The sequence below is a fragment of the Mustelus asterias genome, chromosome 5 (assembly GCF_964213995.1).
Source record: "Mustelus asterias chromosome 5, sMusAst1.hap1.1, whole genome shotgun sequence".
NCBI classification, from domain to species: Eukaryota; Metazoa; Chordata; class Chondrichthyes; order Carcharhiniformes; family Triakidae; genus Mustelus; species Mustelus asterias.
The window spans coordinates 72,990,308-73,015,875 of NC_135805.1; the positions used below are offsets into that span (position 1 = coordinate 72,990,308).

The 25,568-nt window shown below is 41.8% G+C and overlaps 1 protein-coding gene across 50 annotated transcripts in view; it reads right to left on the reverse strand.

The window, feature by feature from the left end:
* Nucleotides 1-25,568, reverse strand: part of trdn (triadin) — a 452,817-nt gene that overhangs the window by 421,697 nt on the left and 5,552 nt on the right. The window lies entirely within an intron of this gene.

The window sequence follows — 25,568 nt, forward strand, 5'->3', positions numbered from 1 at the left end:
CTCCATGGACATAGTCCTCCCACCCTCCCCATGGATACGGACCTCCTCCCGCATGCCCCCCCCTACTCCATAGACATCAGGCCACTTACAGAAGAGGGAAGAGAGTGTAAACTGCAGGCCTGAAGTTCAGTTAAAGATGTTCTTTAGTTCTTAATTCCCAGGGAATTAGTTTCCAGAAGATCTGCCTGAATATCATTTTTGTGGCTGAACAGCAGCAGTTAGTGCAATAATTTGAGAATTAGTCACAAGTCTGTATAATCTAGAGAAGGCTGGGCAGAGAGGCGGGGAGGGGAGTGGTAGTCATAGAATCCCTACACTACAGAAGGAGACTATTCGGCCCATCGGGTCTGCACCGACCATAATCCCACCCAGGCCCTATTCCCACAACCCCACATACTTACCCTACTAATGCCTCTAATCTACGCATCCCAGGAAACTAAGCGGCAATTTAGCATGGCCAATCAACGTAACCTACACATCTTTGGACTGTGGGAGGAAACCGAAGCACCCGGAGGAAACCCACGCAGACACAGGGAGAATGTGCAAACTCCACACAGACAGTGACCCAAGCCAGGAATCGAACCCGGGTCCTTGGAGCTGTAAGGCAGCTGTGCTAACCACTGTGCCACTGTGCCGCCCACGGAGGAGTCCATGATATGTGAAGTGTCATATTCCTTACCTAAAATATTTGACATAATTTGCGTTCAACAGCATTTATTTACACGCGTTTGATATTGATTACTATCAATCATTCCGCTATCATTTAACACCAATTGCACTCAAAAGCAACCATTTAGCTATCCTTTGACTTCAATTACATTCAGAAGCAATCAACTCTCACCAATTTTTACAGATGCACCATAGAAAGCATCTGTTCCTGATGTATCACAGCTTAGAATGGCTCCTGCTCGGACCGAGAGCGCAAGAAACTACAAAGAGTTGTGAACATAGCCCAGTCCATCATGAAAATCAGCCTTCCATCCATTGACTCCATCTACACTTCCTGCTGCCTTGGAAAAGCAGCCAGAATAATCAAGGACCCCACGCATCCCGGATATACTCTCTTCCACCTTCTTCCATCGGGAAAAGGATACAAAAGTCTGGGACCATGTACCAACCGACTCAAGAACAGCTTCTTCCCTGCTTCAGACTTTTGAATGGACCTACCTTATATTAAGCTGATCTTTCTATGACTGTAACACTATATTATGCACCCTCTCCTTTTCTTCGCCGCTATGTACTCCATGAACAGTATGCATTGTCTATATAGCATGCAAGAAACAATACTTTTCACTGTATACCAATACATTTGACTATAATAAATCAAAATCAAAAATCAAAATCAAAACATTTAATCATTATTTGACATCAGTTGCACTCAGAAGCAATCATTTAGTCACCATTTGATATCAGTTGTACTCAAAACCGATCAATTAACTATCATTTAATATTACAAGTATCATAACTGACATGACTGTCATCAATTGCCCCAAACTACAACACTCAAACATTTGCGATTAGCAACATCACTTAAGCATTCAGACACCAAGAACAATCATGGAGTTCATTTTCCATATTTCTAAATTTTGATAGCTTAAAACATCATAAAACAAGCTAATTTTTTGATAAATCAGACCCTGTTTTGATTGAGTAGTTTCATGTTTTACTTTATAACCTATAACTCGTGAAGCATAACTTTACCCAGCATTATCACCTCTCACCCCTTGGCATGTCCACCCCCTCCCACCCAGATTGCAGCAGTTCTCATCCCATCTAATCCATTCCCTGCAACCCTCACCCCCACCCCCCAACCCTCTCATGAAGCAATTTCTCCTCCAGTACCTCAAGGAGTGCTTGTTGTTGGACGCCATCAGTGGGCATTAGAGCTTCGACAGGCCCTGAAACATCAGCAGAGCCCAAAGCCCAGAAACTGGACAGACAGACAGAGGGGAGAGTTTGGAGACTAGAGGGAGAGAGGGAGAGAGTGGAGACTGGAGGGAGAGAGGGAGAGAGTGGAGACTGGAGAGAGAGGGGAGGAAGGGAAAGTTTGGAATTGGAAGGAGAGGAGGGAGAGTTGAGACTGGATAGAGAGGGTGAAGAGAGTCAGGACTGGAGTGTGAGAGGGGGACAGTTTGGAGGCAGGAGGAGAGAGATGACCGCAGTGAGTGAGGGGGGGGACAAAATTAAAAGATAACTTTATGGAAGTTTACAACATTAAAAGGACTGCATTGAATAAAAATCTTGTATGAATGAATAATAAATATGAAAAGGAGGATACTAAATTTAATGTACATCCAAATAAATAGAATAAACAAATGAAATGTTAGCTGAACCCCATTGCCTGAACATTCTGTGCCATTTGGGAATGACAGAAAGCTTCATTTGTACTGCAGGAGTTGGTTTCAAAATGATCAGACTGAAACTCAGGATTTCTGAACTTGAGGAGTGACTGGAGTCATTGCAGAGCATATGAAAGACTGAGAACTTCCTGGAGCACACATCCCATGAGGTGGTCATTGTGCAGCTGCAGAACGATTAAGAGGATTGTAAATTGGGGTAGGAAGGAACTGACAGAGCAGGGAGAAGCAGGCAATGCAGGAATCCTTCAGGAGTATAGCACATTATTACCTCTGCATTTCGTTTGTTCTCTCAATCTCTTTCATTTTTTAATATGTGCAATTTCCAATTTGAAATTACTGTGAAGTATTTTAATAATGTCTTGGATATGTGGGTAGATTTCTAATTTCCATAATTAAAGAGATGAATTGATGCATTGGAAGATCTGAGCAGGTATTGGGATTTGATGTCATTGAGGAGAATGCCACAAAACAAAACTGCAAAATGCAGAATATTTTGCCTCCTTCTACTGATAATGCCTCCACAATTATCTCTGAGGTTTCTGTTTGGGAATCCTTTGTAGGCTATTCTGTGATTTTAAAATAATCTGGTGAACATCTGAAAAGTGTGGGATAATGCATGAAAAATACTGATTAAAAAAAGAAGCTTGAGCCCACAAGAAATTGACACAGTGCCATTAATTTTGTTTGTCACTGGGTGCCAGGTTAGCAACTTCAAAAAATGAAGAATTTGGAACTGCAATCTTTGAAGAAGCTTGTAGCATTAGCAATAAAACATCAAACAACATGAAAGAGTTCTGATTTTATATCCAAACTAAGAAAAATACCCTATTTTATCCACATTTTCTCTGAGAAATATTCAAATATCTGTAGCTATTTCCCTTGTCCATCATAACATAAATCATTTCACTGTTTTTCACTATAAACCATTTCACACCATTTAGCTTTTGAAAGGTACATCAACAAAAAGATAAAATGTTGCTGCTTTATAAATTGGGCAACCAATTCAATAGACAGGAATAATAGAGAAACATCAAATGGACCATGTAGAGTTCCCACCATACAATAAATTCACAGCAGTACAATGATCAAGTGCCTCTGTTATATTCAGTCATTAACTCATTAATATCATGTCATAGCTACAATGGCCAAGCCATGGCAATTATTCTTGCTAATGATTGCTTTTCAACAGGTGTTATAGAACCAACATTTTCTGATATTAAAGCTGATATTACAGTCTATACAAAGACATTAAATTTGGTAAGAAAGATATCTGTTGTGAAGGAACTCCTGAACCGTACATACTGAGCCAGTAGTGTTCAGTTTAGTGGGCAGCTAATGGCTATGTAGATCAGATGTGAGTGGGAGGACATTTGGGGACACTGATCATTGAATCATGAGGTTTGGAATGGAAATGGTCAATGAACAATCCAGAGTAAGAATAAATAACTGGGGGAAAGCCAATTTCAATTGGGTAAGAATGGATCTGGGCCAAATAAATTGGAGCCAAGGTTAGCAGGAAAACCCACAGCTGAACAATGATCAACCTTCAAAGAAGAGATGATTCAGGCACAGCTAAGGTATATGCATCCCGTCTACTCATGATAACCTATCACCCCATTTGTTTACAAATATTCAAAGACCCCACTTCTACAATCTTCACAGGAAGAGAGTTTCAAAGATTCATAACCCTCTGAGAGAAAAAAAAATCACCTCATCTCTGTTTTAAATGGGTAACCACTTAGTTTTAAACAGCGACCCCTAGTTCTAGATTCTCACAAAAGGTGAATCATCCTTTCCCCATTCACCCTGTCAAAACGCCTCAGGATCTTAAATGTTTCAATAGAGTCACCCTTTAATCTTCCGAAGTTCAGCAGATAAACATAGAAACATAGAAACATAGAAAACTACAGAACAAAACAGACCCTTCGGCCCCACAAGTTGTGCCAAACATATCCCTACCTGTTAGGCCTACCTATAACCCTCCATCCTATTAAGTCCCATGTACTCATCCAGGAGCCTCTTAAAAGACCCTATTGAGTTTGCCTCCACCACCACTGACGGCAGCCGATTCCATTCGCCCACCACACTCTGTGTGAAAAACTTCCCCCTAACATTTCCCCTGTACCTACGCCCCAGCACCTTAAACCTGTGTCCTCTCGTAGCAGCCATTTCCACCCTGGGAAAAAGCCTCTGAGAGTCCACCCGATCTATGCCTCTCAACATCTTATATACCTATATTAGGTCTCCTCTCATCCTACGTCTCTCCAAGGAGAAAAGACCGAGCTCCCTCAGCCTATCCTCATAAGGCATGCCACTCAATCCAGGCAACATCCTTGTAAATCGCCTCTGCACCCTTTCAATCTTTTCCACATCCTTCCTGTAATGAGGTGACCAGAACTGAGCACAGTACTCCAAGTGGGGTCTGACGAGGGTCTTATATAGCTGCATCATTATCCCCGGACTCCTAAACTCAATCCCTCGATTGATAAAGGCCAGCACACCATACGCCTTCTTAACCACCTCCTCCACCTGCGGGGCCGATTTTAGAGTCCTATGGACCCGGACCCCAAGGTCCTTCGGATCCTCTCCAGTACTAAGAGTCTTTCCCTTTATATTGTACTCCTTCATCCCATTTGACCTGCCAAAATGGACCACTACGCATTTATCTGGGTTGAAGTCCATCTGCCACTTCTCCGCCCAGTCTTGCATCCTATCTATGTCTCTCTGTAACTTCTGACATCCTTCCAGACTATCCACAATCCCACCAACCTTCGTGTCGTCGGCAAACTTACCAACCCATCCCTCCACTTCCTCATCCAGGTCATTTATGAAAATGACAAACAGCAAGGGTCCCATAACAGATCCCTGGGGCACACCATTCGTGACCGACCTCCATTTAGAAAAAGACCCATCTATACACACTCTCTGCCTCCTTTGGGCAAGCCAGTTCTGGATCCACAGGGCAGCAGCCCCTTGGATCCCATGCCCTCTCACTTTTTCTAGAAGTCTTGTATGGGGGACCTTATCGAACGCCTTGCTAAAATCCATATAAACCACATCTACCGCTTTCCCTTCATCAATGTGTTTAGTCACATTTTCGAAGAACTCCACCAGTCTCGTAAGGCACGATCTGCCTTTGACAAAGCCATGCTGAGTATTCTTGAGCATACTAAACCTCTCTAAATGCTCATAAATCTTGTCCCTCAGGATCTTTTCCATCAGCTTACCAACCACTGAGGTTAGACTCACCGGTCGGTAATTTCCTGGGCTATCCCTATTCCCCTTCTTGAAAATAGGAACCACATCCGCAATCCTCCAATCCTCCGGCACCTCTCCCGTCTCCATCAACGACGCAAAGATCATCGCCAGAGGCTCTGCAATCTCTTCCCTCATCTCCCACAGTAACCTGGGGTACATCTCATCCGGACCCAGCGACTTATCTATCTTGATGCCATTCAAAGATTCCAGCACAATCTCTTTGTTAAAGTCCACATACTCAATCTTTTCAGTCCACCGCAAGCCCATAGTGCATCCACCCATGTCCTTCTCCTCTGTGAAAACTGAGGCAAAATACTCATTGAGCACCTCTGCCATTTCTACTGGTTCCGTACTGATTTTCCCGCCTTCACCTTTTATAGGCCCTATTCCTTCATGTCTCATCCTTTTACTCTTCACATATTTATAGAACGCCTTAGGGTTTTCCTTAATTCTACTTGCCAAGGCCTTCTCGTGACCCCATCGGGCTCTCCTAATTTCCTTCTTTAGTCCTTTCCTACAAGCCGTATACTCATCTAGATCCTTATCTTCGCCAAGCTCTCTGAACCTTTTGTACGCTTTCCTTTTCTTCTCGACTAGGTCCCGCACAGCTTTCGTGCACCACGGTTCCTTTAACCTACCAACCCCTCCCTGTCAGCTCGGAACATTGTCCTGTAGAACCCAATTCCTTGAAAAAAGCCGAGCTCATCCAACCTTCCCTCAGTACAGGCATTGGTCTGGCAAACCTTCCCTGAATTGCTTCCAATGCATTTAATCCTTCCTCAAATAAGAAGCTACATGGTCAGACAGGTCTCTGACCTTTGCAGAGAGATTGGACATGTTCATACATTGCACCCTTTTCAAATAAACATGTATATTGGATTTCCTGGTTCCATCACCATGGTGATGACTTGATCAATCAGAGTAAACATGCTTGGTTTGAAATTGATCAAAAGCTTGGAAGTTAACTTCCCTGGTGCATTCTCCATGGCAACGCCTCAACCAATCAGAGTCCATTTGTCAACCAATCAGCATTCTCTTCTCATGCAGTATAAATTGTTGTTCCCTTTTCCAATGGGATTCTTGTGAACTGTTCTAATGTATGTAAGATGAAAAACCTCAACTCAAGTTTTGTTCTACCAAATGACTGTCTATATTGAAATTATTGTTTCTGTTTACTGGACAAGAGAATTGAAAGTTTGAAGAACAAGACTCTGGTTATTTTTAAAAATGAAATATAATTATTCAATGACAGAAAGTGCATAACTATTTAATAGGTCCATAGGGCGGCACGGTGGCACAGTGGTTAGCACTGCTGCCTCCCAGCTCCAGGGACCCGGGTTTGATTCCTTGCTTGGGTCACTGTCTGCGTGGAGTCTGCACATTCTCCCCATATCTGCATGGGTTTCATCCGGGTGCTCTGGTTTCCTCCCACAGTCCAAAGATGTGCGGGTTAGGTGGATTGGCCATGCTAAATTGCCCCTTAATGTCAGGGGGACTAGCTAGGGTGAATATGGGGTTATGGGGATAGGGTCGTGGTGGGATAATGGTCGGTGCAGACTCAATGGGCCAAAAGGCCTCCTTCTGCACTTCTATGAAAAAATGAAAAGATAGATCATTTGGGTGTTGACCCTGCATCGGAGCAATGCTAATGAAGCAACTGTACTTGGAATGCTTATCTATCTTTGTTTTGGCTTTTGACAGATTTGCTGTGTATTTCCAGCACTTTCTCTTTTTCTTTAAGACTTGCAGCCTTGGAAGTGAACAAAATGAGGTAGAAAGCCATACGGTGTATTGCTCTGCTCAGCCTAGGTTTTGGAGAGCTCTCCTGCTGCTATACGATAAAATAGTAGTCTGCGTAAATGGAAGGCAATATGAGTGCTGCTGAGTATCCAGACAGGCTGACAATGCTTTCTTCAGTACTTGTAGCACTGCAGTGCACCAGGCACAAACTTCTTGTACGATCAGACACTGGGGCATATTCATTGCCTGATGTGCGCAGTAGGAAATAATCCAAATGTGAAGCACTGTCAGCAAGGCTCATTGAAGTCATGATTTGCATGCAAATTCGGGGAATAATGCACCAGGAAAGCCTAAGCAGATCTGTTGATGTTCTGCTTGTTCCAAATACAATGGATGCCCCATTATTATTTTATTTTCTTGCTTTAAAGTAGTCTCACTATTTCTAGCCGTTATCTGATGTCTATTTTCACCAATAAACCTGCAGAGTAAGGCAATTGCTTTTCTCATTGTCTGTTTTGGCCCTTAAGCATAAACAGACCTGATTTTTAATGCAACCTTTCTCAATGTCTATTGAATCCTACATCTCAGTCTGTTTGTAGGGAGATACATTATGCTGCCTATACCAACTTTCTTTGGCTTTTTCTCTGTTTGGTGAAAAATGTAGATCAGAGAAAGCAGGCCAATCATGTTATGTATTTGGAAACTGATACTTAGGAACACATGATAAACAAATGTAATTTTGTGATATGTTCTCATACTTGCTGCTTCTCTATTTTCTGTTCTATATTGCATTTCATAATTTCCTTGCATACATTACTACAGCGGGGCTCTACAATGAGTCAAAAGCAACAAATATATAACATTTCCTCCCCCCTTAATTTGAATGTCCCCAAAACAAGTTCAATGGGTTAGTCACTACTATAAATTCAGGCAGTCTGCAGGTCATCGCTCTTGGATAGGTAAAAGGTGAACCTCCGGTGTTTTCATCTTCATATTGAACTTCTACCATTTACATTAGCACACTGATGGTAACCTCTCGCATTTTCATCTTCACACTGATGTCAGCGGTGGTTGATTTAGTCAGTGTTGACATGGGAACTGGCAGTTGTCTCTGCGCTTGAACAGAGGGTGAGGTGTTGACTTCCTCAGTGGTGTTTCGTGGTGTAGGGGTTGCAGGAAAGTCCTGACATGGTAAGGCTGAATCTTAATTCTCAACTGGCTCCAATCTTAGCAGATCTGTTTTTCCAGCTAGTAATTGGTCTGCATCTCTCCTCCACACAATGTCATCTGAGGTCCAGACAATGTAAGAGACAGATCCAGTCTGCGCAAGGACTGTGACAGGAATCCATTTCTCCCCTGAGGAATATTTTCCAAAATTCATTGTGCTTGGTTGAAAACTCTGTGCTTTGCCTTGCTTTCACGCCATTCCACTTGTGCTTGTTGTTGTCACACAGTCTCCTTACTTTTTGGGGGTTTCAGAAGATCGAATACAAAACACTGCTGCCTTTTCATCATGCAGGAGAGGTCTTGGTCATGGCATGTGTGATGTTCCAATAAACCAATAAAAATTTGTCGAGCTGTTGTTCCTTGGTTGCTTTAAAAGTATGCTTCATGGTTTGGATGAAGCATTCTATTAATCCATTCATAGCAGGATGATGTGGTGTGGAAGTAAAAGTTGAGTGCCATTTTCTTGTAGGAAGTTCTCAAATTCTTGCAAGACAAATTGAGGTCTGTTGTCGCTTACTAGCTGTTCTGGAAATCCAAAGTGACTAAATACTTCTCCCAGCATCTCATCTTCTCAGCTGAGGGAACTGTCATCATAGTGACCTCAGGCCATTTGGTGTGAGTGTCCACAGTTGCTAAAGACATGTCTCTTTCAAAAGGTCCTGCAAAATCCACATGCACACATTGTCAACATCTTCAGGCCACTGCCATGGATGCAGCAGTGCTAAGGGTGCCAGATTTCTTAACTTTCCACAGAAAGAACATGTTCTAGCTTTTTCTTTGATCTCAGCATCAAGTCCAGGCCACCATAAGAAACTTCTTGCTATGTCCCTTATGTGTACAACTCCACAGTGGGCGATGGTCCGTTCGCAATGTAAACTCTTCCCTATACAGGATCTGATGGAATTTCTTGATGCAGAAGATGATCTCCAATGCTTCCCGTTCAATGTGGGCATAGTTGTGCTCAGCTTTGCTTAATGTTCGAGAAGCAAAAGCACTTGGTCTTTCTTCACCCGATGGCATGAGGTGGGAGACCACCGCTTCTGCACCATAAGGAGATGCATCACACATAAGGGTAAAGTAGGATTAATGTGCATGAAGCCTCAGATTTAAATACTGGTGATAAAGGGAGTGAATGTTTAAGATGATGGGTGTGATACCAATCAAATGGGTTGCTTTGTCATGGATGGTCACAGGTTTCTTCAGTGTTGTCAGGGCTGTACCCATCCGGGCTATTGCGTCATTTATATATTTTAGAATATAACTTCTAGCTTTAGGAAGTAAAATGTGGGTAAATGAGGGTATCTGATGGAAAACTGATAGGCATGCCTGAAGCAAGTTAAACTCAAATTGGGTGGGAGCTAATTACAATTAAAAGCTAACCTATGTTTATCTCATAGGTAGAACTTAAATAATGAATGACCTATCTCTGGGTTTGTAACAGAGTGAGACGTTTACACTTATTTCAATAAAAAAATTAAATTATGTATGTGATCTCCAGCTCAATAGAAGGTAAAACCAACTTGCAATTAAGAGAGATCTTTAACAGGGCCAGGAATTCTGCAGAAAGAGTCCTAAAAATCCATTAGCAATATTAATTTTTCATATAAATTACAGAATCAAAGAGTTGTGTTGTGGGTAGAATAATTCACTTTTTTCTGTTTGAATCATCCCAACAGATGTCATGTTACCATGAAGATAATGATTCAGGGTAGACCCTTGATTGTAAGGATGTTTTGTTCAATTTATTTGTGTGTGTTTGCTGACAGAAGCAGGCACTTCAGTTTGGATTTCTAAGGGAAAAGAAGCTGGAAAGTTTGCTCTAGCTTGTTGCTGGTGGAAGAAATCTACAGTGGTCCTCATAGAGACTTGTGGCAAAAAGCAGTCAGCCTGTGTAGTTAGCTTGGAAATAGCTGAAGCCACAGGAACAGAATGTAGGGGCTGAGGGTGGAGGGGGGATGGGGGGGAAGAAACAGTCTATGTTTGTCAAAAGCCAGGATAAAGAGATGAAGGCCAGGATTTTCTGGCCCACCTGCAGTGTGCTTTCTGGTGTTGGAGGCAGCTTGCCATTGGCCTCTGGTAGGATTTTCTGGTCCTATCGGTGTCTGTCGCTTTGCATAGCTTGCTCATCCCACTGCCAGGAAACCCACCATGGGGGGAGGAGTTGTCTCAGGTAGGGCCGGAACAACCCACCAAGAGAAAAGTTGTAAAATCCTGCCCAAAGACTCCACACTTGTGAGGTCTTTAAAGAACATTAGAGGTTCACTTAGCCAAAAGCTAATGGAAGGATACCCATAAAATTTGTAACTTGAGAAATATCTGGAATACTAAGGAGAACTAAAGTAAATTTAAAGGACTACGGCATACCTTTGGGTTGGTCCGAGAAAGAGCAAATGAATCTTCAAGATTTCACAACACCAAGTAGAAATGATTTCTTTCTACGCAATAGTAAAGTTCTTACTTTGTTCAATTTATCATTATATATACATTTTTTAAAAATATGTAATTGCCTGTCAGTTAATAATTGAGTGTTTCAATGTCTTCCTTAAATGTTAACGGTCCTTAACAGGATCCATAACAAGTAGAAAAAATTCAAACCCATGATTTGTGCTTTGTGGACAGACTTGAGGAGTCAGGAAGTGAATTACATGCCACAGATGTGTCAGTCTCTTATCTGTTCTTTTAGTTACAGTATTTATATGGCTGTCCAGTTAATCTTTTGATCAATGGTAATCCCCAAGATGTTGATTCTGAGGGTTTCAGCATTGCTAATGCCCTTGAATGTTAAAGGAAGATGGCTAGATTCTCTCTTATTAGAGATAGCCTTTGTCTGGCATTTGTGCGTTACAAATGTTACTTGCCACTTATCTGCCCAAAGCTAAAAGTTGTCCAGGTCTTGCTGCATGTAAGAATGGACTACTTCAGTATCTGAACAGCTGTGGATTCTATTGAATGTTATGGAATCATCAGCAAACATCCCTACTTTTGACCAAATGTTGGAGGGTAGGTCATTTTTGAAGCAACTGAAGATGGTTGGACCTAGAGCACTATCCTGAGTAACTCCTGCAGTGATGTCCTGGAACTGAGGTGATTGATCTCCAACAACTACAACCATATTCCTTTGTGCTATGTTTGGCTCCAATCAGTGGAGAGCTTTCTGCCTGAGATGCACTGACTTTAAATTTGCTAGGGCTCCCTGATATCGTATTCGTATTCAAATTAAATGCTCTCTCAATATCAAAAGCAGTCACTCTCCTGACCTCTGAAATTCAGTTCTTTTGTCACATGTTTAGACCAAGGAGATTCAGAGCTAAGTGCCACTGGTGGAACCCAAACTGAGCATCAATGAACAGCTGTGCTGAGTAAGCGTTGCTTGACTGCACTGTCAATGACCCCTTCCAGCATTTGGCTGATGATTGAGAGTTTATAATTGGTTGGATTTTATTTGTCCTGTTATTTGTGGACAGGACATACCAGGGCATTGTTGGCTAGTTGCTAGTGTTGCAGTTGCTTGGTTAAGGAGTGGTTAGATATGAAGTCTTCGGTATTATAGCTGGGATATTGTCAAGGCCTAGATTCTTTTATGTATCTAGTGCCTTCAACTGTTTCCTGATACCACATAAAGTGAATTGAATTGTCTGTATTCTGGTATCTATGATTTTAGGGACCTCAGGAGGTTATGGAGTTGGTTTATTCACTTAGCACTTCTAGCTGAAGATGGTTGCAAATGTTTTAGCCGTGTCTTTTGCCCTAACATGCCAGGCTCCTCCATCATTGAGAACGGTGATGCTTCTGGAGCCTCTTACGGATAGTTGTTTGACTGCCATAAGCATTCACAACTGGTTATGGTTTTGTATATAGCTTACTTCTTCCAATGTTTATGATGCATATTGTGATGTCTTTTGGCTCAGTGGGGATCCCTGCTGTAGTGATGTGTGCAAGAAAGTATTCTCGTGCGGTTTGACCCCATACACGGAAAAATTCAGAAGGGAAAGGAAACTTTTCACATGTCCATGCCACATTTCTGTCTATGCGGAGAACTAATGGGCTCGTATGGACTTGGGTAGAAGATACTCTAAAAACAGATTTTAGAGCTGGCTGTAGCAAATAACAGAGTGAACCTCAAATTTGTTCTGTATGTGAATAAGAAAACCAAGGCAGCTGCTGGAAACATGGTTGCAAAGTACACATACAGGAAACCCGGCATGAGTAAAAATGGCAGGAGTGTTCAGTACCTTTGGAACTTTTGGTGAAAATGTGGAGTGATGGAGCTCTTATACTGAGCATTTTGACTATATTGCGCTGGCTAACAAAATAGATGAAGTTATTATGCTGCCCACTTTCTTGAGTATGATTGGGAGGGGGAAGCTTTTAATCTCCTCCGCAATCTTCTGCAACCTGATAAGCCAGGCCCCAAAACATACTAGCAGATTGTGGAAACTTTGCAAGCACATTTTTCACCTAAATACCACAATGATACATGCCGGTCTGTCAAGCTCGGTCCGAACTGCAATCGTCCCACACTCAGTCATGTTTTGGGAGAGCGGTGAGTTGTGTGCTGGATCTGTGGGACTGGCGGGGCTTAAACACACTGGTGATCCCAGCTGCAAAGCGCTCGATCACCGTTTTGGAAGGGCGACCCGAACTCACAATACACTGAGAGACCCGTTCCTTCCCCCACAGACATCAGGACCACCCCCCCACCCCTTCGCATCGGCGGCATGTTTCCCCACCCTCTCCCGGAAACAGATCACCAGCATTAGGACATTGGGGCCCTCCAAATAGGTCTCCCTTCATGACTCCTGGCATGCGTCTTCCATCATGATCCCTTCTTGCTTCACCCTTGCATGAACCCCCTGCTTGACCTCTCTGCATGGTTCCCTGGGACTGCCAGGGTGCCAGGTGGGCACTGTGTGATGATACTGTGCCTTTAGGAAATGTATTCATATCATGGTTTCTTGTGAAGGAATGTTTAAAAGTCAGCTCTGTTTACATGGTGTCGATTTGTCTGCATCAGGCAGGAGAATAATTGGTTTTAGGTAATGGGGTGTTTGTTTTAATCTGAGTTTATGCATTTTTGTTTATTTTTGGTTTTTCCTCCAGAGGGTTTCAGAGTAGGGTTTTGATTAGGTTGATTGATGAAAGACAGAGTCATGTGAAGGGGAGAAACTAAGCTTACAGGGACAAGAAAGCAGTTTCTGCTTGGCTCTGAAAGAAACAAGAGGTGTCTCTGTCCCTCTGTCCCTGGAGGCTGTTTTTTGAGTGTCAGGAGACAGATGTCTCTGTCTCCCTCTCTCTCTCTCCAGAGGTGCTCAAAGGCTCTAGAACTGTTAACAGGTAAAAGCATGTAAGTCTGTGTTGTTTGCTAACCGGTTTTGACAAGGGGTTTAAGTCTATAAAATGAATATTGCTTAAATTGGAACTAATAGAGATAGATTAACAGTCAAGAATTATATCTTGTCATGTTTGAGTATTTCAATTGATAAAAGTTACACTAATTCATTTGTTCTAGCTAAACTGTATTGTTAAATAAAGTTTGTTTTGATTAAAGTTTCCGAATATGTCAATAGAATCATACTTGAAGTGAAACACCTTAACCCCACATTAATGCCAAAATTTTTTTTTAAAACTGTTGGGGTCTACTTGGGCTTCATAACGTACTTTGGGGTTTCTGATCTGGTCCCTAACAACTGGCAGGGTGCCAGGTGAGCACCGCCAGATGGGCACTGCCAGATAGACACTGTCCATTGTCCAGACGATCCACGGGCTCCAATGGCCCCTGAACCCCTCGGCGTGCCCATCACACCTGGTCACCACTAGTGGAGGCCAATAGTGATTCTCGCCAGTCTTGTACCATGCCCAAAGGTCAGAAGGTCCCGGCAGCTGGGAGAATCTGGTGTTGAATGGTCTATGTATATTTAAATGCTACTTAAAGGACACAATCCAGTTTGCACCATTGGAAAGGGACCAGGACAATTTCAAACTGTTCGACATCGGGCACGAAACCGATTTTTAGGCTGCTACACTATTTTCTGGGATTGGTGTGATCTGCGCCAGGCACGGCGAGGTCGGAAAATCACCCCCATTATATCTGCGCCATATCACCCTGCCACTAATGGATTAGCAGAACACTTCATCCAAACCATGAAACATACTTTGAAAGCAACCAAATAACAAAGTTCACTTATTCAACACCTCAACAAATTCTTACTGGTCTGTCAGAATACCGCATGTTACACAAACAAGGCCTTGCCTACATTACACATGATGAAAATGCAGCTGCATTCTGCATTCGATCTTCTGAAACTTCCAAAAACCAAGGAGATTGTGTGATAACAACAAGCATAAGTGGAACAAGGTGAAAGCAAGGCAAAGCACAATTTTCCACCAAGGACAAGGACTTTTAACCAGAAAATATTCCTCAGGGGAGAAATGGATTCCTGCCACAGTCCTTGTGCAGAATGGACCTGTCTCTTACACTGTCCAGACCTCAGATAACATTATCTGGAGGAGACATGCAGACCAATTACTGGCTGGAAAAACAGATACGCCAAGATTGCAGCCTGTTGAGACTTCAGGTTCAGATTTATCAAGTCAGACTTTCCTATGACCCCCTACACCGCCAGACACAGTGGAAAAAGTCAACATCTCACCCTCTGTTCAGGCACAGAGTCAACCATTAGCTCCTGCATCTACACCGGTTAAACTAGCCATTGCTCTCATCAGTGTAAATAGAGGAACACCAGATATTCGCCGTCAACCATTCCAAGAGTAATGGCTTTTGGGCCATCAGAATTTGTAGTAATGACTACATGTTGAACTTGTTTTGGGGGGTGTTCAAATTAAGGGGGGAGGAAATGTTATTTATTTCTCCTTTGGCTCACTGTAGAGCCCTTCTGTAGTAATGTATGTAAGGAAGTATTCTCATGAGGTGTGACCCAATTAGCACATATGGTTGATGTAATGAGATGTAGGGCGAGAGACAGAGAGAAGCAGCAGACATAAGGGTGAACACACACCGCGAATAAAGTCCCCTTCGTGTTTACCAAAGTGCTCCTGAAGTGTCATGTCTCCAAATACACAACACATGTGGTCCTGTGTTGCATCTTCACCTAGTTGGCATCTCATTTTTAGGAATGCCTTTTGCTGCTCCTGGCATGTTCTCCTAATCCCCATTGTACCTGGGTCGATCCTTTGGCTTGATGGTAATGGCAGAGTGAGGGATATTCCAGGCCATGAGATTACGGAATATGGTTGAATACAATTTTTCTGCTGCTGATGGCACACAGCACCTCATTGATGCCAAGTTTTACACTGCTAGATCTGTCCTGAGTCTATCTCGTTTAGGACGGTGGTTGTGCCACACAACACAATGGAAGGTTTCTTTATTGTGAAGACAAGCCGTCATCTCTACAAGGACTGTTATGTGGTCACTCCTTCTAACACTGTCTTGGACAGCTGCATCTATGACAGGGAGGCTGGTGAGGATGAGGTCAAGTAAGCTTTTTTTTTCCTCCATGGTGAAAGAGTCTTGAAACATTGCTTCAAATAGCAAAATTTCAGCACGTTCCACTGAACTACTGTCTGTGTGTACAGAAATGAATTAAAGTGTAAATAAAGAGATAAGGAATGGAAACAAAGGATACTAGTCCTGAGCTTGGGAGAAGTCTCTGACTTTGTTCTCCCCAATCTTTTCCATTGTCTCCATGCTTATAATCTCCTTGGCTCTCATTTAAGAAGTCAAGTGTTACAGCTTCAGTAAGCACATTCTCTTATCAGCGAGCACTGATTCCTGTTTTGTGCAGAAGTAAAAGAAGTAGCCATTGAAAGGAGGATTGTGAAACATGAATGTTACCCAATTGTCAAGGACATTAGCTACTTTAACTGAATCTGTGAACACACAGCATTAACATCCTTGTGCTGACGTAGTTATTGGGATTTGTTACTTGCCACATTTGACGGTTGACATAGCACTTTGATATGGGAACATACTTTTTGTAATGTAAGTACATGAGCATGCCTGTACATTTAAAAGGAGAACCATTTGGCACTATTCACTGCATTCTGTTTCTGGGATGAAGTTCTTAGCTTACAATGAAGAGCCATAAAGAAATTTGGCAAGGCGACTGCTTCCTCAGGCAGACATTGCAGCATTCCAGTGTAACACACTGAAATGCCTTGCCGCATGTGGCAATATTTCTTACTGTTGTCTTACTGCAATTGCTACAAAATATGTTGTTTTTCTACTCTCCACTCCCCAAGAGGAAAAAGTGGCAGAGCTGAATAGACAACTTCGAATGAGTGAACATTGCTGTTCAATGCCTAGCCAGCTTTTCTTCTTTTAATAGCTGCTGGTATCAGAAACCTCATTCCACAGCCTCAGCACACTCCTAATATGTCACAGATGATGAGCGATAAACACCTTCTAAACATAATAAGTAGCTAAGCACACTTCGTATGAGGGAAATCAGCATGGAATGCCACTTCTTTGGCTTCATGGTCCCAGATGTAATCCAGGTAGGACAATGATAGGCAAGGTTGACAGGAGAAAATCCTGAGCAAGATTTATTGCCACTTGGTTTGGGGCCTGTGGAAGCAGAAGAGCTGCACCTAAAATGTTCTATTTATTCTCAGCCCAAACAGTTTGCCATTGGTCTGAAGAATGTCTGATGCACACTGCTGTATTCCCAGAACAGCCATGGGTGCTTCCAATCCTTAATATCTTTTAACCTTTTACACAGTCTGTGCTGATAAATTTATTTTAAAAAGAGCTATTGACATCGTTTGGGATTTTAAAAAATTTTGCGGAAGAGGACTGATGGCCACATTGGATTAAATTATATATTAATGAGATATTTGATGCTGACCTCGAACATTGCATTCTAAGTCGATCAGTCTGGTCTTGACTAGACAAATAATCAGCTGTTCAGGTGCTAGTTATTGGAGACTTGAGATGGTGGAAAATCATTCCTTGGCAATGCTATACTTCATGCAGCAACAGCAGCCAAGCGAGACAGAAAATAAATCTTTTACCATATGTAACAAACTCAGAAAAAGAAGTATAATCAGAGAAGTAAAAAAAAAGCAAAAAGCAAAATACTGAGGATGCTGGAATCTGAAACAAATCTGTTAAAACATAGAGTTCTTGCCTCAAACAACTGAGAGATAATACAAAATTGGAAATAAGTAAAGTTCCTTGGGATACACATTGTAACTCCATATTTATACCAAGAACTCGTATATGTCTGCTGGTCACTCAAAAACTCCTAAATAAACTTAAATCTCAAAATTGACAATACTGATGACTATGTTAAATATGAAACGTCCTCTCCACCTGAGTTGGCCTTCACTTCATTGATTTTTCTATTTCACAGTAACTCAATTGCAGTGTTAATGTAAGTCTTACTTGTGACTAATAAATAAACTTTACTTTGCTTTCTGATATTTCATTTCTGCTGTTCTTGAGGTGAATATGACTTTTGAAAGTGGCACAAATGTCATACTTTCATATACAAACAGCAACTGCTTGCTTGCTGTTTCTATTCCCGAATGGTTAAAGTGTTACTTACAACTTTGGTACTATAACCAGTCTCAAGGTTCAGAATTCATGCCTTAAGAACATCAGAAATAAGAGCAGGAGTAGACCACATGGTCCATTGAGCCTGCTCCACCATCCAAATAATCATGGCTGATCTTTCTCACCTGTTCCCCAAATCCCTTAATTCCCCGAGAGACTGGCGCCGAGAACCTCCGACTTTGCCCACTGCTGTGCACCAAATTCTCCATTCTCGCTGGCAGCGGGGTGGGAAGAGATGAGATCAGAGAGTCCCATCCCAAATGTCTGTCATTCCAGCCTTAAGCGTATTCATGATGGAGCATCCACAAATCCTCTGGGATAAAGAACTCCAAAGATTCTCAATCCTTTGAGGAAAGAAATGTCTCCTCATCTCAGTCCTAAATACATGACTCCTTATCCTGAGATGGTACCACCATGTTTTAGATTCCCCAACCAACAGAAACAATCTCTCAGCGTCCATCCTGTCAAGCTGCTTCAGAATTTTGTATGTTTCAATGAGATCATGCCTCATTCTTCTAAATTCCAGAGAATATAAGCTCAATTTACTCAGCTGCTCATCATAGGACAATCCCCTCATCCCAGGGACCAATTTAGTGAACCTTCACTGTACCACCTCCAAGGGGAGCCTGAAAAAAGTGCAAGAAGAGCGACCATTGCTTTAAATGAATGCAGATGTTCTTGCGCTTTTTCAGGGGGCAATTGAGGGGCAATTTAGCAGGGCCAATCAACCTAATCCACTCCAAAGATGTGCAGGTTAGGTTGATTTGCCCATGCTAAATTGCTCCTTAGCGTCAGGGTAAATAAGTTGGGTTATCGGGATAGGGCTGGGTGAGATGTGGTTGGGCAGATCCGATGGGCCAAATGGCCTCCTTCTGCACTGTAGGGATTCTATGGGATTCTATGATTAGATCCATTGCATTCCAAAATAATTGGCTGAATTCAGACCTTCAGTTTCCAAGTATTAAGTATGCTACTGTGTTATGGATTACAATTGACATCAGTCCTGCCATTTTTCGAATGGTGGTAAGAGGGAAATGAACTGTTAATACTTAAGAGTATAGCCCTCATGACCTTCTCTGAGGTGTTATCTAAAAAATACCTCAATCAGCCTCTACTTCAATAAAATTATGTGTATTGTTCATATCTTCTGAGGTAGGACTTGCTTTCTCTATTCATCTTTAATCATTTGTTACATCCTTTTCTTTGCAATTCTTTCCCGCGCCCAAAGTTCTCCTTATGTTTCAGATAGAATCTACAATACTCTTCATGAGTTGAGCACTTTCCACCCTCTTTTGACATATTCACACACAATTCCCAGGTCATTTAATAAGGCATTTACAACATTGCAGCCACTGACAAATCCCCAAGTACCACTGTATTTTTTTTTTGTTATTCTTATACACAACTCTTATACAATACGCTCTCCTGTTGCTCAGATGGTTTAGGATTGGACATAGATGTTCTAATCGCCGAGTTAATTGTAGATATTTATGAACAGCTGAAGTTTAGCAGAAAGCAGCTGTAACCCTTTGTGAATCATTATTTAAAGCTAGCAAAATATGGCTTCTGAGGCATCGCAGATGCACATCAGTAGAAAGACTTCCACATATATAGATATTCATCTCTTAATCAGATACTGAGACAACTCTTTATTAAAATTATTAATTGACACAGAATTAAATGCTTTAGATGCTGATGAATTCCATTACATTTCAGAATAGTTAAGTTGGAATTTTAAGGGAGAGTACATCAAATTGAGCTGTTATTTCATAATTGAACCACAATCTGAATACTTTAAAGAAACAGCCCTGAGTTTGGATGAGTGACTTAGCCACTTTCCACAATTGATGGTAGAATTGGGCAATACACTGACAGGTAACTCATCTGGTGGATTTTAACTGCTTACCTGCCTGGTTTATGTCAGCTACCACTCTGATAAATATATCGATTGTACAATGCCAAGCAACATCACTTTACAAACTTATGAAATTCAAATGCATTTTTCCAACAAATTTCACATTTTATTTTGGAAGTTGACACAGATTGATGGTAATGCTCCATGTATTTCTTTTTAATGGCCATTTAAACATGGTATAAAAGTACTTTATGGAACAGAATTACTCTATATTTGAAGGAGGCAAATAATGATTAAAACATACGGCCTTCATTTATCCAGTCAGATTATGAGCAGGCTGAAAATAACCTATGGCCTTTCCTATCTGAGTCAGAAGCTCAGAGTGCCGTGTTAGATGCCACCATCAGCACTTGTTAGCATAAGGCACGCAGGTCAGGTTATGCCCAGTAATCAGCGATTATGATACATGAGGTCGAGAAATCCAAGTTCAAGTTACACCTAGTGAAACTAGAACATTCAGTACATGCCACAAAAATCCTTCTGAGGCTCAGGAGAAACATATCATGCAAGGGACAATCCAAACATAGAACCTGCAGTACAATTTATTAGGTGCACTTTCTAAAATATATATTACCTACTGTACAAAAATAAATGCAAAAACGCAAGTATTATAAGAATGTGAAAAAAATGAGTGAAGAGACAGTAGCTGCATCGTCAGCAGTGCATTCATTGTCTTTTAATACAACACTCCTGTTTTGTTTGTACTGTTCTAAGATAATGAAGTGAAACCCACTCATAATGAACTCGAGTACATGAAGCACCATAATCTAAGCTGCTCAATCATGAGTGAAGCACCGCAAGTATTATATCTTAATGACAATAACTGCTTTCATACAACTCTAGCAGATCCATTCAGGTATTATCTATGTTGAGTTTGAGGTTTTATAAAAGCAAAGGTCTTATACTGTATAATATTGTCCAGGACACTGGACTTTGTCTTCCCGGTTCATGGAGAAAGATTTGGAAGTGAGACCGGGAGCAAAATCAGGAAAACGTGTTGGTACACTTCCCAATACGTTCTCACCTCAGAGTGAACTTTCTAAAGGCAGGATCCGTCCAACACTGGTTAACCATTCAGCGGTGGCCGGTAGCTAATTATTATGAATTATGTATCTATTTAGGGGTGAATTAGTAATGCTGCTAGGATCATCCCTGAAGGAGGTGGGCCCCATGCTTAAACTGAAACCCAACGGGTGCTTGCAGGCATGTTCCTGGCAGCAAGCCAGTGGACCAGCAAGACCTCCTTTAAATTCACATCTGAACCATGGGTGCCAGAGGGATACAGATATGGCTGCAGACTGAACAGTGGTTTCCCCCTCCACAATGATAACATGGCAGTTGTGGCCAGACGTATTTTTACTTAGAACCATGGAAAGGTTATAGCGCAGGAAGAGGCCATTCAGCCCATTGTGTCTGCCCTGGCTGGAAAAAAACTAACTTCTCATTCTAGTCCCACATTCCAGTGGGACCTGGTTCATAGCCTTGCAGGTTACAGCACTTTTGGTGCAGATCCATGAACATTTTAAATGAGTTGGAATTCTACAATGAATTCCAGCCACCCACCACCCACTAAGTGAAAATGTATTTCTCACTCTCCCCTCTAATCTTCCGACCAATCATCTTAAATCTGTGCTCCCTGGTGATTGACTCTTCCACTAGGGGAGCCAGATTTTTCCTGTCTCCGCTATCTAGGTCCCTCATAATTTTGTACACCTCAATATATTCACCCCTTAACCTCCTCTGTCCTAAGGGAAACAACTCTTGGCCTGCCTAATCTTTTCCCTTTGCTGCAATTTTCAAATCTTGCAATATTCTTGTAAATCTCTTCTCTGCTCTCTCTGGAACAATTATATCCTTCCTGTAATGTGGCAACCAGAACTGTGCATGAAGTTCCAGCTGCAGCCTACAGCTCCCAATGACTTGAACTGGAAAACGGGAAAGAGAGCTGAAACGTTCTTGCAGCAAGTCATGAAAATTACTGAGCTAATGAACCAGTTTTGAACTCCGGTATGATCTTGAAGGTAAACTTGAAGAAAAGGAATACAAAATCCTTGAGTACATTTTTCTGCTAAGTTCACTGTGACATGTGCATTTCTGTATTTACTTCACTATCATTACATTTGGATGTATTTTTGAGTGATTTCCCAATTCCTTGCAGTCAGCACACCATGGTAACACGATATCTGTGAGTTGCTCATATTTTGAGGTGGCTGCATCTTTACATCTGTCTTAATTGTTTTTCCAGTAAGAAGTTTAACAACACCAGGTTAAAGTCCAACAGGTTTATTTGGTAGCAAAAGCCACACAAGCTTTCGAGGCTCTGAGCCCCTTCTTCAGGTGAGTGGGAATTCTGTTCACAAACTAATCTTCCGACCAATCATCTTAAATCTGTGCTCCCTGGTGATTGACTCTTCCACTAGGGGAGCCAGATTTTTCCTGTCTGTTCACATTGTTTTTGGCAATTTGTTAATTAAGTCTAAAGACCAATTTTATTGCCAGTTGGTTGAGGTTTTTTGAAGGCTGGGAAATTGGGTTGTTTAATGGAATATGCAGGATCCAATGAAAGCATTATAGCAAGCAGATTTGCTTAAGATTTTCTGATTGTGTAGTTGTGTACTTCAGAAATTAATCACCTTCCCACATATTTATTTTGGCTTTTTAAGATTGAGATGGGGGGCGGTGTACATCATTTTGTTGCTTATTGTCAACATCAAGCAGTCCGAAGCTTGGGTACAGCAGAGTGAAGAGTATTTAATCTTTTACACAGCATGAATGGAGTACTAATGTGACAAGCTTTTCACAGACTAATTATTTGAGGCACAGTAACTGTGTTAGAATCAACCATGCAACAATTTTACATATACAAGATCCCAAATAGTAATGAACGACTTGCATTTCTGTCGTGTTTTTTATGACTTCAGGACTTCCCTAGTGCTTTATAGTCAATGACATACTTTTAATGTGCAGTCTCTGTTGTAATGAAGGAAATGTAATAAAGTAAATGATCAATTAATTTAAAAAATTCTACATAGGGAGCATTGCTTAAAAATTAGAACCAGATCTTTCCGCAGTGAAACTAGGAAACTCTTCTATACACAAAGAGTGATAGACATTTGGAATTCTCTTCATTATTGATGCTAGAAGAACATCAGTGCCTGAACAATTGTTTAATTTAAATCTGAGGGTGCAGTAAAAAGGGTAGTAACTGCCTGGTTAAAATCTTGCAGCTATGTGTACATGCAATGAAAATGCATTAGCTGTAACCTCACCAGTCCATGGAAGGTGTGTGCCATTAAAGTTCGGGAACTCTATTACCATATATTTTAATATCATTCGCGGATTTCCCAGTATTATCCACCCACATTACAAAACCTCCACACCCTTTCCTGCCGGTGTGACCTCCCGTCAGTGAGGCTTACAATGCTTTTGACAAACGCTGGTGTACAGTGTCTGCTACAGCCCCCAGTAGGGAGAGAGTCATGCCCAGGCATGGCCCCTGGCACTGCCCCCTGGCAGGGCAGGGTCAGGGAGGGGGGGCTTCTGATGAAGGGGTCTAGGGGGTGGGATTCCCTCGTGGAGGCCATGTGTGCTGGAGAGGTGGGGTGTTCCCTGCGTCAAGGACAGGATTCCTTGAGGATGGCTCTTTGGTTGGGGGATTCCCTGTCTCTATGCGTGGAGGGTGGATTCCCTGGGGGAGGCCATGTGTGTGTGCTGGGGGGGAGGGGAGGATTCCCGTGTCCATGTGGAGAACCTTTTTCTTATTTTTATTTTGTTTAGATTGGGGCACCCTTTAAAAAAGCCCCGATCTTTTGAAAGCTGGCACTGCTGGCAGGTGGGCTGATTCAGAGCCCGTCCCACCAGCCTGACATCATGGGATCCACCTTCAGGATTGTTTTTTGACCAAGTGTCAAAAAACATGGCAGGAAAAGCCAGCAGTGGAATTGGCGGGCTACACAACTCTTTTCCTGCCTGAGTTGATACAAATGGGAAATTTCACCCACAGGCTATCTTTGCACTCATAACATCCGCATGGCACAGACAGAATTTGGAGTATGTCCTTTACAGGAATATACAGAACTGGCAATAAAATCTTCTATAAAATAAAGTTAAGTTAAAATATCCCACAATTGGATTTAGTGGTCTTATCTAAAAGTTTAAATATTATAATATTTAAAATTGCAGTCATGATTTCTAGATCAGTCAGCCTGCTCGATCTAATTATAAATGGGAAGTGGTTAACCTCCAACAATAGTTGGACCAACTAAAGAAATCTTGATAAATTTGCCCTTGCAATGTCAGATCGAATATATGGAGCACAATTTTATCCATACAGTTCACAGTCTTGGATGTCTTGACACTAAAATTCTATTCCATATAGTGTTAAAAATCATTGGATCAGCAAATGAACAGTAATTTTCATGTTTTTTCAGCAGAATGCAATGGCATGCCACTAGTGGAATTTAACAGAATGGAGCATCACGTATCTACCAGAAAATAATTGCAAATGTTATCTCAGCCTCGTACATTAGTGATTAAAGCACATTCAAAAGCTGGCCAAAGGTAGTTCAGAACAGCCTCGAACAGCTTGCTTAAATATCATGGACCATGACTCAATGACACAGGTAATTGAGGAGGTCATAAGAACATAAGAACATAAGAAATAGGAGCAGGAGTAGGCCATCTAGTCCCTCGAGCCTGCCCCGACATTCAATAAGATCAAGGCTGATCTGAAGTGGATCAGTTCCACTTACCCGCCTGATTCCTATAACCCCTAATTCCCTTATCGATCAGGAATCCATCTATCCGTGATTTAAACATGTTCAATGAGGTAGCCTCCACCACTTCAGTGGGCACCTTGGTGGAACTCCTGCAGTTTCCTAAAAGTTTTGCAAGACAACAATTAAACTTTTACTTCTTCTGGAGACTTTTACACTTTAGATTGAGGAAATTGATTTTCCAATGGGAATCTCTATCTTCTGCATTATGAAGAGGAGGTGGAAGGTGAGATAATGGAAGTAGCCAGATTCATGGAACTGAGAGTGATGTTGTCTGCTTCCAACAAGCTGATAACTATTTCATGGGTTATGAAGACGTGGAACTCTTACATAGATTTCTCTGCCAACAATGCTTCAGAAAACTGCACTTCCTACAAAGGGTATCAGAGAGTAATACCAGCCCTTGTCAGAAGAGCTTCAGTCCACTTCAATAAGGCATTCAGAATTATTTTCAGCCGAGCAAGTGACCACTGTCTTGAAATTTATTTTTGGATTGCTCCAGGCAGCCTCAGGTGACCTTTGTCATGTTAGTCAAACAGGATTACAGCACTGCAAAATAAGGTCACTACTACTCTCTTCAGATGGATCCTGTTGTTCAGTTCAACCTGCAAAATATGTCAATCTATAGCCATAGGCAAAGAACGAAGAACAATGCAGCAGAGGAACAGGCCCCTCGGCCCACTATGACGACGCAGATGCCTCTTTAATCTAATATTTTC